This window comes from Meleagris gallopavo, chromosome 22 (genome assembly GCF_000146605.3).
Source record: "Meleagris gallopavo isolate NT-WF06-2002-E0010 breed Aviagen turkey brand Nicholas breeding stock chromosome 22, Turkey_5.1, whole genome shotgun sequence".
Taxonomy (NCBI): domain Eukaryota; kingdom Metazoa; phylum Chordata; class Aves; order Galliformes; family Phasianidae; genus Meleagris; species Meleagris gallopavo.
Window position 1 is genome coordinate 2,412,786 of NC_015032.2, and position 15,247 is coordinate 2,428,032.

Consider the following 15,247-nt stretch of genomic DNA (forward strand, 5'->3'; position numbering starts at 1 on the left):
GGGCGCGGCCAGCAGCCCCAGGGTGGGGGTTGGTCGGCTTCTGGGTAACCCGCTCAAATGAGGATTAGAAACGGGGCGATATTGATGCAGATGAAGCCTTTACGAGGATATAGCCATCGGTTTTGTTCTGTTGTAGTCCAAAATGAGCCCAGAGCTGCTCTGCTCCCCTGGCAACGCCGAGCCCCTCGCACCTCTCTGGGGAGGAGAAGACAGAGGCACAACTCAGTGCCGGCAGCCCTGGCTCTAAAGATGAATGCTGTCCTAGCTGTGCACCGCCGCTCACATCCTGCAGGAAGTGTTTCAGGGGCTCCGTGGTGCCTGCAGGACAGCTAGGATGAATCACAGAATGGCCAGGGTTGGAAGGGACCTCAAGGATCATGAAGCTCCAACCCCCCACCGCACACAGGGCCACCAACCTCCACATTTCATACCAGCCCAGGCTGCCCAGGGCCCCATCCAACCTGGCCTTGAACACCTCCAGGGATGGACGGGGCATCCACAGCCTCTCTGGGCAGCTGTTCCAGCACCTCACCACTCTCTCTGTGAAGAGCTTCCCCGTGACATCCAACCTCAATCTTCCCTCCCTCAACTTCAAACCATTTCCCCTTGTTCTGCTGTTATCAAGCCTTTCAAAGAGTTGATTCCCCTCCTGTTTGTGGGCTCCCTTTAGGTACTGAAGGCTGCAATGAGCTCATCCCGCAGCCTTCTTTTCTCCAGGCTGAACAAGCCCAGCTCCCTCAGCCTGTCTTCGCAGGGGAGCTGCTCCAGTCCCCTGATCATCTCTGTGGCTCCTCTGGACCCTCTCCAACAGCTCTCTGTCTTTCTCGTACTGGGGGCCCCAGACCTGGACACAGCACTGCAGATGGGGCTTCACAAGAGCAGAGCAGAGGGGGACGATCACCTCCCTGTCCCTGCTGGCCACCCCTCTTCTGATGGAGCAGGATACTATTTGCTTTCTGAGCTGCAAGAGCACACTGCTGGCTCGTGTTAAGCTTTTCATCCATCAAGACCCCTATGAAGAATGGGACTCCTCAATGAGGATGGCTGCAGCTGACTGCCCAGCCCTTCAATGCGGCTGAGAAGCTCCATCACAAGCCTATGCGGTTTGCTGTTGCTCTGTGAGGCAGTTCTGTGTGCCAGCAGCTCTTCCTTAGGCCTGGCCCCCCAGCACTTCGCCTCTGCAAAAATGCCCCTCAGAGCCTAGCTGCAAAGCCTGTTCATTTAGATGTCATTTTTACCTTATGTGGAAAAACCTGATGCTAAGTCAACGGTCCTCAACAGACCTCCAGTGTGGCTGTTTTAATTGTGGCAGAGTCCAAAGCTTGGGTGGATACCACTGAGCCCAAAAGTGCTTGGATTGCTGATCCCAAGAGCTTCACCAAGTGTCTAGAAGTTCTGCCTGGGCTTTGTTGCAGCTGCACATGTAGCAACAGCCCAATGCCAGCCCAATGCCAATGACAGCCAGGCAGCAGCTGAAAACAGAGCAAGAGGTGATCTGTGCTAAGGAATTTGCTGTATAGGTGCTCCCTAGGGACACTGCGGGTGGGCTGGCTGGGCCAGGATCTTCCCAATAGCCTTAAAGAAAAGTAGCTGTGTATCTGCAAACGGAGTTATAGCTGGGGTTTCTGTTCTCAGCAGTAAAATACTAAGAGCTGGACCACATCTATCATGTGCAGAAATCCTTGCCACCAGTTGTCAGATCACACTGGTACCAGTGTTCCTGCGGCTCTTTGCTTCCTGTAGCCCAGTGGCTCAGTGTTTGCAGGGTTCATCACACCTCTTAGGACGGAGCAGAACACTCAAACTGGCTGCCCTATGCACCATCAACTCTCTGTCATTATAAGCAAGGCAACAAGAGCTGTGAGCCCTGCACAGCACTGGGGAAGGAAGGGCAGCAACACTGCTGTTGTCCCGCAGGGTCACGTTCCCAGCAAACTGGCAGTGAATCCCTCCAGTTCTGCATGGGTTACTGCTGGTCATGTACCTGTCTGAAGCACAGCTGCAGGTGAGCTGCTCTGCAGTAACTGAGTGCAGCTTTGTTTGAGTTTGATGGCCAGGAGCAGGCATCTCCTGAGTTTAAAAGTCATTTCAAATGTGCTTCATTGTACCCTTCAACTATGGACATTATATATACAAGATATACAGTGGAGCAGACTGAAGAACATGAATAGCACAGAGACCCTCGAAGTTTGGCATGTTCTGTCATGATGTCACTGGTGACCTGATTTTATCCCTTCTTGTCCTTCGAATCATAGACACTCCTCCTCCCCCTTCAAAATTAGGGCAAATCTCAAGCCATATGACCCAGAACGCAGTCATGCTTGGTCATCATGGGACATTGTAAGGGTCACACTGCCTCTCATGTCATGAGCTACCTCCCTGATGACCCTGACAATAGAACACCAGTCATTAACTGACCTGCACCTTGTTGGCAGCTAGCTGGCACAAGGAGAGTTTTACAGAGTCTCTTCCCACCTTGTGTTGTCCTTTGTGGAGGAGGATGGATCCTCCACCAAAGCAGCCACAGCTTCAGGGGAGCAGCAGCAAACCTGAGCTGATGGATATCAATCCACCTGAAAGCAGCGTCGAGCCCACGGAGGTGGACATCCCGCTAGAGGAGGAATCCATGGAGGTGGATCCACCTCCATCGAGGCAGGGCAGGCACCCCAACATCATGTCTGCCTGGACACGCTGCTACATCCATCGGCAGCGCACCAGGGGCTCTCGATTTCCATCCTGGCCTTGAAATGTCACCATCTGCCAGAGAGCCCCTGCGCCAGTGTTGTCATAGGTGAGTCCCTTCTGGAAGGAACAGATGACATCTGCTTTCATTGCTTGTCTCTTCGTCCTTACTCAGAGGCTCTCTACCATTTCCTCACCAGCAGTGAGCTCCTTGCAGCCCAGCCCCTCCCTCACACCCAGCGCCAGGCAGGCTGGCCACAGAAGGAAATCATTTAGATGGAATTTTTTTCCTTATATGGAAAAAAACCAACAACCCTGAACCTACATCAGTGGTCTACGCTAGACCTCTGATGTGCATTTTTTTAACTGTGTCAGAGTCCAAAGCTTGAATTTTCTGTGGTCATGCTGGGGTTCCTTGTCATAAGAGCTTGACCAGGTGGAGTTTCCCAAGGCCAGTCCTGGTGTCTTGTTTTCAGTGCTTCTCACTAAGGGTTGGCCTTGCTCTGAAACAAGCTCTTTGGGGCAAAGATATGCCCATTCTTGCTCATCTCCTAGTTTCTCACTGAGGAAATTCCCAAATTCCTTGCTAAGGAAATGCAGCATTGCCCAGAGTGGTCAATGTGCCTGACTGCAGGAAGATGGGCTCTTGCAGAGAGAGAACTGCTGAAGGAGATAGGAGAAGGGATGCGATCAGGCAGGAGTGAGAGTAGACTGCAGCTATTGAGCCTGAAAAGACGATAATTCTGTGCTAAAATACTTTCAGTAAGGGAAATCTCAGGCCATCAGTTATGGCACAGATCAAATGTGAGCATGTGAACCTGAGAGTGCTCAGCCTGGCTTAGAAACAATAATCTTGTCCCTGAAGCCATCTCAGATCTTCCTCATTTGTATATTCAAGCTGGTGGATGCCTGATGCGGAAATTAGGATAGGGAAACCATCTTTAATATCACATTTGTTTTCCAAAAGCTATCTGGTTCAATTTTTTTTACAGTTTGAGAAAGCAGTGACTTTGGCTGTGCTGCATTACCCCAAAGTGCCCTGGGTGGTAGGATGAACAATTGGAGGGGTGGAAAAGTGATGTGTGGGCATTGCAGTTGTCAAGGCTGAGTGCTGGATGTACATCTCCTTATGAGACCTTCCATCTCTTCTCTGAGATGAAGAAGCTCACTGCAGCCTTTGAGGATTCCAGGAGACAACAAGCAGGTCCTGCTCCATGTCACCTGCTCCTTGGGTACCCATTGGCCAGTCACTCATTTCTGTATCTTGGGATTTTACTCCTGGTCTCCCCACCCATAGGGACAGCTTTCTGCCCAGCTCCACTGCTCTGCTTGGTGATGTGGCATGAGCATGCTCAGCACCAGGCAGGATCTAGCCAAGCAGATGCAAAGCAATGGCAGCTGATGCAAAACCAGTGATAAGCAGCAAGATCTCAGGACAGCCCAGCCCATATATGGCTTGGATTTCTTATAGGATCACATTTCTCTGGTCATTGCATCTCTTTGGTCACGATGCTGAGCCCCATGGTTTGGCTTCCATCAGCTGCAAGCTCTAATCTCTCCCTCCTCCATAGACAAGTGCCATGAAGCCAAGACCCTGCCAGCAAGTGGAGCTGCCAGGAGAGGCTGCAGAAGGGGGGACATCACCTCTGAGACCACTGGGGACCACAGCTCCTTCCTCACGTCAAGGTTTGCAAGGGGATGACCATGGTTGGGTGCTCAGGCTTAGCACTGCAGCATGCATCATGCCTGCTCACAGCATCCATGCCACCTGGGGAGGCATGGCACAGCCTCACAGCAGCACCACTCAAACTTCTAGCAGCGGTCCCCAAACACCCCCTGCTCTCACGGTGAGCCTGTGCCTCGCCGTGCAGGCTGCCTGCCATCTGGCATGAGTGGGACTGAGTAGAGTTAAATAAATGTTAAATACACATTAATGCCATGTGACAACTAGCAAAAGGCAGTGACTTCAAGCTTGAAGAGTCTGCTTATGTAAACAGCATCCTGAAATTAATATTTACCTTTTAAAGCAAACAGATATTTGGGGTATTTCGTCGTCTTTCTGCCTAGCAGATGCTAAGAACAACAGCTTGGTGCTGCAGGGAATTGGCTTGACAGCTCAGGGGATGGTAAACTCCCTGGCAGCCTCCAGACTGTGAGGTCAGAGCCGGTCCCTCTCTTTTCAAGCAGATAAATTCTCACAAACACCAGATTAATCTTTGCTGAGGGGCTCAACCCTTAATGAGGTGCAGGACCCGGGGAGCGGGAATTCACGCAGCAGATGGATGAAGACTTTGGGGATGCCCAAAGCAAACTCTTGTCTGGAAGGGTTCCGGGGGAGGCTGTCCTGTGCTCCATTACCAGCAGAACCTGCCTCCATGGGGCAAATCTCACAGTTTTTCATTTTTTAAAGGATGATCATTTTGTAAATCGCAGCTTCAGCCCATTTCAACTAACAACACAGCCCTTAGAGCCCCCCAGCCTGATTTTGCTCCTGTGGGAAGCGCTGTCCCCATGTACACCTGCAGACCTGACCTGTTGGGGATTTCACCGAAGTGTTTGTGGCATTTCCCAGCCCATGGGATGGCTGTCCAGTATCTGGGACTGGGAGGTTTTAGGAGCATCCTTCATCTCATCGCTGCTGCCCTTACCAAGGGATTGCCTTTATTTCACTCCTCTGCTCCTATTCTTGCCTTAATCCCCAGTGCTATACTTTCATCCTCTTCCACCACGCGACACATGGGGACATCCGTGCCACCCAACAGCTGCCCAAGGGAATTGGGCTGGTTTATCTGCATGGAGTCACACTCACAGTGTCCCCATCTCAGTGGGAATAGAGATGCGCAGGGTTCAGAGTTGGGGAGCTTGGTGAGTGGGATGGGGCTGGTCCAGCATGTCCCAGATCCAGCACTCCAGTATGTACCAGTCCTGTGAGCATCACACTGAGGGACTATCACCTGCTCCTATCCCGCTGCGCAGCTGCCAGCTTGGGAGGATAAACTGAGTGCTGCTTTTGGAGGCCGGTACCCACAAAGTAAACCCATTAACACAGGAGGTGCATGGGTGGGATCTGGGGCAGGATTGGGTTGGGAGGATATGGGAAGACTCAATTGCCCCTGTAAAAAGTAAAACAAACCAATAACAGTGTTCCTAGAACAGCTTGGAAAGAGATGCAGGCACAGTTGCGCGGAGAGGGGAATTTTGGATCTCATTGCTGAGAAATGAGGATATTGCTGGGGGGGGGGGCAGGAAAATTGTCCAGCAGCATACCAAAAATGTTGCTGAAGCACTGTGAGCATGCACAGCAATGCTTGGGGCAGCTTTGCTTCTTCCTTTTGTCCTGCCCTTCGGCACCAAGCACCCACCCCAGCAAAAAGAGATGCATCACCACCACAGGGAGTCATTTCCATTGGTACCAACTGCAGGATGTACAAGATGCTGGGTGCCTGGGGAAGCACTGCACCAGCCTGGGGTGCTGAGCATTTCCAGAGTGCTGTGCTGGGAATAAAACAAGTTCATTTGAGTTGTTGGGCTGAATGCCTCTTTCTTCTTAAAAGTAAACCTCTTTGCTTTTAAAGTGCTGACAGTCTATGTTGAGGCCCAATGTTACCGTGATTATGATGGATTTAAAACACTGTATTCATTGCAGCCTTCCAGTACTTGAAGGGAGCATATAAACAGGAGGGGGAACAGCTGTTTATGCGGGTGAATAGTGATAGGACAAGGGGGAATGGTTTAAAACTGAAACAGGGGAGGTTTAGGTTGGATATTAGGAGGAAGTTTTTCACCCAGAGGGTGGTGAGGCACTGGAACAGGTTGCCCAAGGAGGTTGTGGATGCCCCATCCCTGGAGGCATTCAAGGCCAGGCTGGATGTGGCTCTGGAACCCCTGAGTACACTGTATTGAAGCCATGAAAAAATCAGATAAGGAAACCATTTGAGAAAAGGTTCTTCTTGCATGGCAAATCCAGGTTGGAGATGGAGAATGAGAGCTCAGTTCTTCCTCCTGAGCCAACACAGATACAGGACAAGGGCTTAGATACTTGCTCCTGGCAATGCCCACATGCTGCTGGTTCCTCCTCAGTGCTCCCAGGCACCCAGTGCATGGTTCTGGCTGCACTGGGGGTACTGGGGAGAATTTCTCCATTCCCACAGCTGGAGAGCTGGGAGCACGGTGTCTTGGGACCTGCTAAACTGGGAGAAAACCCATCTCTGGGACTCCTTCCATCTTGTGCTGGGGCTGCCAAGCTGAAAATAGGCCCCGCCAGCCCACCCAGCTATGGGTTTGCAGACATATGTGTGTGTGAGTGGCTTTTTTGGATGAGTTTTGGAAGAAAAACCCCTCTGGGTGTGTGCTGTGTCCCCCAGCCAGGCTGGCTGTGGCTGCCCTTGGTGCTGCAGGGATGCATGGCACCAACTGCCTTCTGCTAGGGGAGGTTTTGGCTGGGCATTGCTGTCTGTTAATTTGGATAAAATCTCGTTTTAGAAAAGAGAGCAAGCATGTGGCGTTTTCATTCCAAATTCATCTTTGTTCTATATGATAAGCCGTAGAGCTGGAGATCAGGAGTTGGAATAATGAATTTCACTGTTACTGACTTAAAAAAAAAAATCCGTTAAATGGCAAATTTTGAAATGTCACGATTTTTCCATCTGTTCAGTGCAAAAACCCATCTGAAAGTGCCCACAGCTGAGCCCCCATGCCCTCTGCAAGCCCAGGAGCCTCTCGTTGCCATCCTGCTGGGCCTTGGGCTGCACCTCTGCTTCTGATCCCTTTGCTTTGGCTCCTCCAGGCCCCATCCCAGTGCTCAGGGCTCTGCACAAGGCCGTCACTCTGCCAGCATCCCCGGTGCCCATGGGCAGCTCTGCCCCAGCAGCGCCGCACTCCGGGGCCACATCCTGTGGGGCAGCCAGCTCCAGCAGGGAGCAGTGGTAGCACACAGACCGTATCAGAGATGATTTCCTGACAAACAGTGCGGCTCATTGTCTGTTCTCATTTATAAACTGCTCCACACCAGCCATCTGATATCCATTATTACAATTACAAACAAGCACAGTAACTCTCCAGCTGGTCAGCCCCAGCCGAACAGCACTGCAGCCATTCAAGGATGCCATATGGTACCGGGGTTTCCAAAGCAGCATTGTCAATCAGCCTTATTAATTTCTGAATTTGTTTCTTTCCCTTTTAGGGATATATGTACATATATATTTTTATACAAGACAGAGACACTTCTCTGACCTTAATTTGGTACATGCAGCTTGATGGAATAATTGAAACCTTGAAATCTACCCGGCAGCTGGTGGGGACAGGAAGAGCCTGGGCTCAGCGAGCAGCCCCCCGAGTGCTGGTGCTTGTGCAGGAGCTGCACACACCTCTCACCATACACACCACCATGCATGCCACGAGAATATTAAAAACCCATTAGATCTGGAGCGCTGGGCATGGCCAGTGACCATACTGCAGAGGCTAATAGTCACTTAGAATCAGAATCACAGAATGGCCTGGGTTGAAAAGGACCACAATGCTCATCCGGTTCCAACCCCCTGCTGTGTGCAGGGTCACCAACCAGCAGACCAGGCTGCCCAGAGCCACATCCAGCCTGGCCTTGAAAGCCTCCAGGGATGGGGCATCCACAACCTCCTTGGGCAACCTGTTCCTGTTCCCTTTGACCTTTTCGCTTCCTTTGAGCTCTGCTGAATTTCTCCCAAACATTTTGGAGCTTTGAGTGGTATCACTGGGGACAGCTGGAGGTGCTGTTGGGCTGCACTGCTGCAGTATGGCAGCTCCTCCCTTTGGAGTGATTTGGGTTAAGAAGCGCAAATGCATCAGCTCATGGCAGCCAGACATTGTGTCTTCTGCATTCACAGCAGCCAGCTGTAGGGAGGGGTGGGGTTTGGTTTGGGACTGGTGGGTTTTGGTTTAGGAGTGATGTGCCTCCGTGTGCTGGTTGAGGATGGCACCCTCAGCGTACCCACTGAAAGCAGCTTCATCAGGAATAACCCTGTGCTGTTACATAGAAATATTAAAAAGGTATCAGAGAAGACAGTGCGTCTGCACTTAGCACATGGATGGAGAAGGCTGGAGCTGGGCTTGCACAGAGTTATTTCAGAGTAAAAATGCCTGTTGGGCTATGGGTGCCTCTGGCAGCATCCCCAGAAGCAGCCAGAAGGAGGAATGAGCGAGGCCATGTGCACTGCACCCTGAGCCTTGGCTCCTGCTCCAGATGAAACCCCATATCCAGTGATGGATGAGGCACAACAGGGTGTAAAAGGGAGAAAAACCATGTGCCTGCACTTGGAGCAGAGCGCATTATGCATATTGCATCAGATTATGTAAAACCCCTTTGTTAATCTTCCCTGTCCAGTGCAGAGCTCAGTCAGATGCGGGGACGCAGCTGGTGGCACTGTGGTTCTGGGCCCCTCACCTCCCCATCCCACCACTACTGGATGTTCCAGTGCCATCATTCTGCTCAGGCTTTGTCCCTTCACACCTCCGTTTATGCCTTTCTCTTTGAATTTCTGGCTTCGTGCCCTTTCCCTTGGACTGGCACCATGCGCTTCTGTTGTTCCCCAGCTTCATGATGGCACTTGGTCAAAGGTATGCCTGCAGATGTGACATCTGTGGTGTGCTGAGCAGGGCTGGGACACCTCCTGGGGGTGTATTGTGGGTACCTCGTCCTGTGGCAAGCAGCACCCTGGGCCCCTGCTTTCCTTGCCAGCCTGGTGCCATCCTGCAGCTTTCCTTTCATGAGCCAAAGGATGTCCCATTGCTCACACAGCCCTCAGCTCTGGGATCTGCACTGGATCTGCAGCTCTTGCTTGAGGACTTTTTTTCCTTTTTTTTTTTTGTGGGATTTTGATGCTTTCTCAGCATTCTTCCACTCTGATTTGACATCTCTCCTGGAGCTGACTCACTGCTGACACCATCTCCTCAGGGTACCCTAGGGAGAGCTGAGACACCATCACTTTCTGCTCCCATTCCTCCCTTTCCCATGTGCAGTTTCTCCTCCTCCGGTGCTCTACAAGAAGCACAGCTCCCATGTGCTCCATAATAGCGCCACGTGGACTTTCCAAGAAACTTTAGGGGAGGAAAGGTTTTTTAAAAAAATCCATTATTTTTTAATTTTCAGCTGGAACAAGGCCAGGTTTTGCAGCAGGATGCTATGTTTTGGTAAAATGGAGTTATTTTTCTCTGGGCAGCTCCTGCTGATGGGGTCCCACCACAACCACCTCCACAGGGGGACAGGGGCCACCAGCTGAGTCACCGTGCTGTGCTGGGGACTGCTGACCTCTCCGTAGGGCTGCCACTGAGACTTCTCTTTGAAAACTCTCCAGTGCTTTGTTCTCCCTCTGATACAATCCATTTGGAGCAAATGCAGTTTCGGAGCATCTTGCCAAGCCCACAAGCTTTTTGGGAGACTGCTGTGAAGCATTAGTGGCAGATAAGGCCCTCTGTGGGGATGGGTGTCTGGCAGAGGAAGCAGTGTGGCGGGGTCCCCTCCTCTCCCCAGCCTGCTGGGAGTCCTAGAATGAGCATGGGGAATCCAAGGCCAGCCCCAAGGCAGCTGCATGAGTGCGGGGATTCTCACAGCCCTGGGGTCAAATTCCCTCCTGGTGCCTGTTCTGCAGTGCAGAGCAGAAGGCATCACTCCTGAGACCCACTGAAATGGGGTGCAATGTGGCTGCAAGCCCAACGCTCCCCAGCCCCCATCTCTTATGGCTCAGAGACACTGCACTTCTGTCTGCAGAGCCAGTAAGCAGCATGTTACGTGCAGCGTTCATATCAGACAGTATTACACCATGCAGCATTCATTCCATGCAACAGTCATACCGTGCAGTATTTCTAACATGTAGCATTTCCACCACACAGCATTTCCATGCAGCATTTCCACGCAGTTTGCCTGCCATGGTGTCAGGAGGAGAGGAAAGGGGATGCGCCCAGCCTGGCCCAGCTCTGTACATGAGCAGCAGCAATGCTTGGCTGAGCTGTGCAATGAACCCATCCCACCAGCAGCCCAATGTCCCCAGGGTCCAGGGGCTTGGTGACAGTTGACACAGGGGTGGAAGCAGGGCCAGGAGCAGCTCTGGGGGTTAATGCCATTGTAAGCCAAGGCAGGGCCCTCCAACAGAAGGGCTTGTGGCCAGCTGGGGGCCCGTCTGCTGCACTGCCTGCACCAGGCCACAAAGGAGGGTCCCAGTGGCAGCTGGCCCCAGTAGAGGTGACAGAGCCACGTGGCAGGGCACAGCCCGAGGGTGGCAGAGTCCTTTGTCGGGGTCACTGTGGCTGGTGGGGAGCAGCTGGGATGGGGCCATGGGGCCGGAGGGCAGCAGGCGTCTGGGAGACACAGCAATGGCTGCAAGACCCATTGAGTGCTGTGCTGTTGCTTGTGCAGATAATGAATCATTCATTCATTCATCTTATCTCCCACCCCCCCTCTTTGTTTTTCCCAGAAAAAAAAACAACAACAACAACAACAACAACAACAAAAACCCAAACAGCCCCAGCTTAGTACATGCTCTTGCTCTTCACAGCAACCAAATAGGGATGGGATGGAATGGAAATGGGGATGAGATGGGATAGAATGGACCCACCCTGCTGCTGTAACCCAGACAGACCCCCAGCAGCAGCTCAGCCCTGGGGTGATGCCAGCAGCCCCACATCCGGCCCAGCCTCCCCCTCACCAGCGGTGCAGGGCTAATTTCAATTATCTTCTCCAGGCCATGTGAATTCTATTAATATCAAAGTAATGAGGTAATTACTGTGATTTGGAGGAACGGCTGGGGAATTGCTTTGGAGAGGAATTTGCCAGCCAAGAGGGTAAATTAAAACCTCTGTTTGGAAGGGAACAAAAGGCTGCACTGGAGGCGAGCGGGGAGCCATGGGAGACAGACCAGGCCAGGGGGAAGATCCAGGTGGGGAACATCTAGGTGGGGAAGATCCAGGTGGGGAACACCCGTGCTGCTGCCCCCTCACGTACTGTGGGGCCACTGCTGTGATGTTTGCTTTGGAGAGCGATGCTGAGATGTGCAGAGGACAAAAGGATGGGGCTGGGGCTGATCCTGCTCTGTGAAGCTCTCATCCAGGACCCCGGGGCACCGCGCTGACTGTCCCCTCGGCGCTGCTGTCACCCAAGGGCTGTATTCCCAACGCACGCTGATGCCAGGGGTCATGCAAGGGGAACGAAAGGCCGCCGCCTGGTGTCAGCACGGCCTGGGGCTGGCGGTGCTGCGGCTGCGGGCGAGGGAGCACTGCGGTCCCAGCCAGCAGCAGGCGGGGGGTCAGACGGGGGCTGCGAGAAAACCTCAGAGCACGAACGCACCTCGGTGCTCACGCACACCGCGGGTTATGGCTCAGAGTAATTGAGGAGCTGAGGGGGGTCCCACCTGGAAGGTCTCACCCACCCGTCCCCGGGGGGTCCCACCCGTCCCCCCCCCACCTCCCGGGGTTCCCCACCCGGCCGCTCCCGGGCGCTGCCGGCGGCTCTCTGCTGGCATCTGCTGCCGGCACACGGCAACGCAGCGGCTGCGGCGTGGGGCCGCGGCTCACGAGTGGTAGGAAGGGGCTGCGGGGCGGGGGAGCGGGGACACCGGGACACAGGGACATGGGGACACGGGAACACGTGGACGTGGACACGCAGGGCACAGCTCTGGGCCAGCCAAGGGTGGGAGCATCCCTCGGGGCTCCTTTTCCTGGGATATCGGGGCCTTCTTGCAGAATCCTGATTGGAACTTTATGAACATCACGTGCAGCCATTGCCTAGCTCTACAGCGCACTGCTCAGCCACGTCTCCGTATCCTCATGTCTCAAATACCGGCAGCCTGGGGACTCACCACTCCCTGGCAGCCCGTTCCCATGTCCCACCATCTCTCCACGAAACCCCACTGGAACCGCCTTGGCACATCTGGAGGCCATCTCCTTATGTCCCATCCCTTTGTCACCTGAGAAAAGGCACGACCCTTCCTCTCTGCAGCCTCCTGTAGGCGGCTGTAGGGTGATGGGTTCTGCCCTCAGCCTTCTCTTCTTCCCATTTCCCTCAGCCCCTCTTCAAGTCCTGCTCTCAGTTGCCTCACCACCTCGTTGCACTCCTCTGCGTGCCCACAAACTACAAAATGTCCTCCTGCCTCTCTGGGCTGAGGACAGCTCAGGCACAGCACTGCAGCCATCCTGCTCTTGTTGGCTGCTCTCCTCCACCAGGATCTCCTCCCGCTCAGGACAACCTTGGCTTTGCCACATTCACAGCTCATTGGAGACATGAGGTGACAGTGGCAAGCAGTGACATTTACGGAAGCTCCATTCACCGACTTCAAACAGAAGCTGACGGGAGCCACGAGTGTGGGGACATTGCCAGCGCCCTGTGTGGGGACAGCTGCCACGTGTCCCTTGTTGTGGCACGAGCCCAGGACCATGGCAGTACTGGGGCTGTGCTCCGTGCAGAGACAGCACCTGCCCACCTCACTCCTTGCCTTAGTTTCCCCACAAGCACCACACAGGAGAGGGGCTGCATGGGGACCCTGTGCCAGGCAGGCATGGCATCTTCCTTTGCAGGTTGCACATCATTGCTGGCAGGGCCGTGCCCACCCTGCTGCATCCCCCAACTCCTGCTTTCCCTGCACTTATCTCAGTACCCAGGTGCTTCTTTTTCCCATTTCTTCGACAGCGCTCATCCTGCCTCAATAACCCATCTGCCGTGCAGCAGCAAAGAGTTTTCACAGCACACAGCTCAGCTGGTGTGGCTGTCTTATGGGGATTCAGAGAGCAGAACCCAGACTGAGAAGGGAGAAACTTGGCCAGGAATGACTGTGTTCCAAAGCAAAGCATCCCAAAGTCAACTGGAGGAGTCAGAGACTGCACGGTTTGGGCAGACAACGCCATTTCACTGCCTTTTCTGTATACCAGAGGATGAATCACTCGGTTAACTACATAGTGCACATCTGAATCTTTTTTATTTCCCTGCCCATCCTCTCCAGTGCATTTGCAGCCACTGATTTCCATGGATCCATTTCAGCAAGGCAAGACCTGCTGCCCAGGACTCACCGCTGCCCTGTGCACCCCATGCCCTGCCAGCACCTGAGATGCTGCTGTCAGGCTTGGGGATGCCACTTCAGACCCAAACACGAGCTTTTATTCCGTTTCAGAAGTGATTCATTTAATTCACCCAGCTAACAGCACTCTATAAATAGACGGGTGGGCTTTGACACAGCTCCTGTGTGTGCCAAGAGCTGAGGCTAATAATAGCAGCTCACCCACCACGTCCGGGAGCGGGGACGTTCTGCAGGGAGAGGATGGGATGGGCTCAGCCGTGTGATAAAATCACCGTGAAAATGTCACCGTCCCACGGGCACTGCAGCACCTCTGTGCCGTGATGTGGGGCTGCACACCTGGCCCCGCCGCCCAGCAGCACGGCGTGGCACAAGGTTTCCCCCTACGTGGCACTGCTCTGCTTCCCACTGCTGCTTTGTATCTGTGCCTGAGCGGTGCGTCTGTGCTGCCAGGGCTGGGGAAGCAAACACATCCCTGGATGGTGCCATTCTGTAGCACTGAGAGCAGTGTCTCTGCTTTTCACCGTGGCTTACAAGGAGAATACGGCTTTAACCAATCGCCTGTGCTGGAAATAACATTGGAAAGAAAAAATTATGTGTTTGCATAGACCCATGCTGATTGCAGCTGGGATGGTGAACGCAGTCAGTGGCACAGGGCAAAGTGACCCCGACTGGCAGCAAGAGGACAGAACTCCCTCTGCCATGGGCACAGCAGCTCAAGGCCTGTGGGACGCACAGAGGATGGGGGGGGTGACAGGGGTAGGAGCAGCACTCAGACAAACCCGAAAAGTCACTCCAACCAAACTGCAGAATTTTGATTAAAGAGAAAACCGGAATATTTGAGCTGTGTTTTGCGAGGGAAAAACCTCCAGGGTTTCCTCTGCCGCAATCTCGAGAAATTCCACAGCTGCCTCTGCGTGGGGGGAGCGCCGCTGCCTGTGTGTGTGGGTGGGGAGGGCTGCAGCCCCCTCCCTGTACCCCCACCTCCCTTGTGCCCTTGTGGGCAAATGGGATTCAATTCCCTTAAGGCTGCTTTTGCAGAGCTTGGGGACTGGGGACCTGCAGCCCCACCCCAGGGCTCTGGAGCTGCCCGAAGGGGCACAGGGGATGTACCCAGAGGTATTTTTTATCCCTAATTGCTGCCACTCGGTTGCAGGAGGAAATGCGGATCTGCCAAAGGAAACAAACACCGTTCCTGTTTTCAAGAAGCAGGACAGGGAAAGGAAAGAGAAAGGCAAGACTGTTTTGAATGTCTCCAAAAATCCTCCCTGCTGCTGTCTGCGCCCATCTTTGGGCCATCGACGTCGTGGGACGTCTGCGGGAGAGCTCTTGGGGCCGCCCCCTGCCGCCCTCAGAAGCTGCCATCGCTTTTCATCATCGCAATTTTCCGTAAAAAGTCCGGAGTCCGCTTCGAGTGACTTCTGGGTTTGCCTGACAGCGCTGCTCGCTTCCACGAAAGCAGTTACTCGGGTACCCCGCGGCACGCCCAAAGCTCTCGCGGCACCCGGTTCTCGGCACGGACACCGCTGCGC